Source organism: Lepeophtheirus salmonis, unplaced genomic scaffold (genome assembly GCF_016086655.4).
Source record: "Lepeophtheirus salmonis unplaced genomic scaffold, UVic_Lsal_1.4 unplaced_contig_4642_pilon, whole genome shotgun sequence".
Taxonomy (NCBI): domain Eukaryota; kingdom Metazoa; phylum Arthropoda; class Copepoda; order Siphonostomatoida; family Caligidae; genus Lepeophtheirus; species Lepeophtheirus salmonis.
The window spans coordinates 809-4,127 of NW_027294447.1; the positions used below are offsets into that span (position 1 = coordinate 809).

Consider the following 3,319-nt stretch of genomic DNA (forward strand, 5'->3'; position numbering starts at 1 on the left):
TCCCGCTTGTTGAAAAAAAATCAAACATAGATTACTTTTCAAACGAACTGGAATTAAGACTACACATTGCACAAAAGTCAACAAGTTTCTACATAGTGTTGTTGCCTGTGGGAAAACATAAATTCTAAATTTCAAGGAGAAAGGAAGTCAGTTTTGGAAGATTTACATGTTGTAATCGGCTTGAAAAAGAAAAACAGAGAATCCCAAGTAATAAATAATAATACATAAGAATTGGAATCGCATTTTAAAAATTATTTTCACAATGCCGATTGCAATTCTAGAAAAAAAACCCGATTCTACGATTCCGATTAATCGTCCCATCACTAATCATAATTATTTATCCTATGATATATATAAATATATAATCAAATGTTAAATCAATCATTTCAATGTCCTACTAAAAAATAATTGAATCAAATTTCTCTGATGGGGTATCAGTATATGTTTTTTAAATATTTGCATTCCAAATCAGCTGTTTCGTTTTTTAACTATTTAATCATAAACTATTTTCATCAACAACGATAATCAATTTTAATATAGATTTTAGAAAGATTTGTATTAAAAAATCATTCAACCCTTCAAGATGAAATTGTGATTAAGAGGATGGATTACTTTACATTAAGTAATTTATGTTCAGTGTGAATAGAGTCTTTTAAACTAATAAATTCATGATTATAGTAAATCAACTTTTATACAATTTAATATTAAGATAATTAATTTTAACTAAAGAATATTTCAATGAACCGTATATTTAAAATAAAAAAGATTAATAAATTAATCATTGCATAAAACATACTTAAAATAACTCCAGAAATATTGTATTTGATTTTACATTATTGATATATATGCCGTAGAATTTATATTTTATAACCCCTGACAGAAATATAAGGTAATTTTTATGCATAAAATTTCAGCTTCTGACTGTACGTAGCTAGGTTTCGTAAAGTTCCGTTAACATTTTATACAGTAAAGTTGTTTTGATGTAATATTGTTCACTACATTGCTACATGATAGAATATCTAGTAAAATTATCGACTTATATGTGGTGAAAATTAGGGAGTATATTAGTATTAATTAATTATATTAAAAATTGGCTCTAATAATTTATTCAAGTATGGTTCTATTTATTAGTAAATTATAATTAGCTATCTATAATTATTTTCAATAAAAAGTCAAACTTACTTAAAATTTAGTCAGTCGCTTAACATATAATAATTATATTGAAATCTTTTTTATTTAGTATGATGTCTTAAATAAAATAGCATTTTTATTTCGTCTTTTCCTCATGGATAAGCTCTGCAAGTCTTTCGAATGCAATATTAAAATTATCTGCAGATGCCATTGAAAATGCAGCCCTTGCATATGAGCATGGCCTGGAAGGATCAACCATAAATGCTTTTCCAGGTAAAAGCATGACATTTTTTGCCATGGCTCTCTCCATAATCATATCCCATGAATCATCTATACCATAAATTCTATGATAGGAATAAAAGAATCATGTATAGCATTACCTTCACAGTGATTTCTAAATTATATATGATTTACTTTAACCAAAGAAACATACCACCTCCAGGTATGGACCATTCACAAAGGCCACTCAAATGTTTGTCTGCAGCTGAAATCATCAAGTCCCGCTTGTTTAGATAGTAACGTTTAATTTCGTCGACATGATTTAAAAATCCATCCATTCCCCATTCATTAAATAGTTCATTCACCAAGACTTGTGACAAAGAGGATGCATGGAGAACAGAAGCTTGCATGTGAAGAACAACTCGTTCAATCAAGGTCTTAGGACCTGTCACAAATCCTAGACGTAGTCCAGAGCTCAGAACCTTTGAGAAACTATCAAATCTTAGTACTCGTCCCTCAGTATCCATGGAAAGAAAACTGGGGACTCTTTCTTTTGCAAATTGGAGGTAGTAGTAGGGATCATCCTCTAGAATGAGTATATCTTTTTCACAGCAAATTTCGTAAATACGGCATCGTCTTTTATAGGGTAAAACAGTTCCAGTGGGGTTCATTCCTGTTGGATTGATATACAATTCTTTGGCGTTGGAGGATTCTTCAAGACGAGACTCAAGATTCTTAGGATCCATTCCATCACCATCTGAAGCCACTATTGTATAATTTGGAGAGTAGGGATTTGTAATGGCTAACATTCCAGAATAAACAAATTCCTCCAGAATTAATCCACAAGGTGTATCACTCGATAGCAACATCTCAAAAGATTTACAAAGCCCATCTTGTGACCCCGACGTAATAACAATATCGGAATTTTCCCAATTAGGGGGATTGTGTTCATATAATTGTAGTTTTTTTATGGTTTCCACCAATTCTGGAAGTCCCTGGGTTGGCAAATATTGAAGAGCTTTGTTCATTTTGGCACCTTGACGATTATAAAAGAATAGAGGGGGAAAATGAAAAACAATAATTAATAATTTTTTTCCAAAATCGAATCAACCTTCGATTGTAAGAGTTGTGTTTTTTTCATCCTTGAGTTTAATTTTGGCTTCCATAAAGGAAATAACTCTGCGTTCGGCATTCCAGCTGATAATGGTATCATTTCTTTCGAAGCTGATGCAAGTTTCTTTGCCAATTCACAAATCAAATATGGTTCACGCCTCGCAGAAATACTACCAATAAATCTATCGTAGTTTGGCATGGTTATATCGGTGTGGATGATGACAAGAAAATTATTTTAGAGAGAGAGAAGTGTTTTAGTCTTGAAAACTTGGCAGTTGTTATAGATATCTCCCAAACTCAAATTCAAAAAGTTAACCAAATGTCGTGCAAGCTATTATGAATTAATAGAAATTATATCGACTATACGTATCTGAAACGCACGCTGTCAACTTTATATAACGAAAGTAAGTAGGTATTTGCGGTTGTGTAATTCCCTTTAAATTCGCACCTACCACCTGGGGCTAAATTGTACTAAAGAGTTAAGCTATTTACAGATAAAAACAAACCTAGAGTATGCGTAGATATATGAGATGTCTTCAGTAAATATATATATATTCTTAAAAATAATGATAATTATACATCCTTCATTTCTTTTTTTATGGAATTTAATGGATTCTTATAACAAATATTCTTATAATTCTGTATTAAACAGTCATCATGGATGAACATCCAAGTCTTGTAGATTTTCGATTTTACGAAACTCCTTATTAAGTATTTGGACACTCCATTTTAGTCCAGGATATAGGAACTAATTTAATAATTTTATATAAGGAGAATCTAGCAATTACTACATCAACTTCATTTCTCTGCCATGCTAAGTAAATAGCCAAAGGAAGACTCTCCACTGACTGTTGAC

General features: G+C 30.9%; 1 pseudogene; it reads right to left on the minus strand.

Annotated features, from left to right (window-relative positions):
* Window positions 1–1,230: 1,230 nt before the first annotated feature.
* LOC121131345 (kynurenine/alpha-aminoadipate aminotransferase, mitochondrial-like) lies at window positions 1,231–2,750 on the minus strand (annotated as a pseudogene).
* Between the last annotated feature and the right edge of the window lie 569 nt (window positions 2,751–3,319).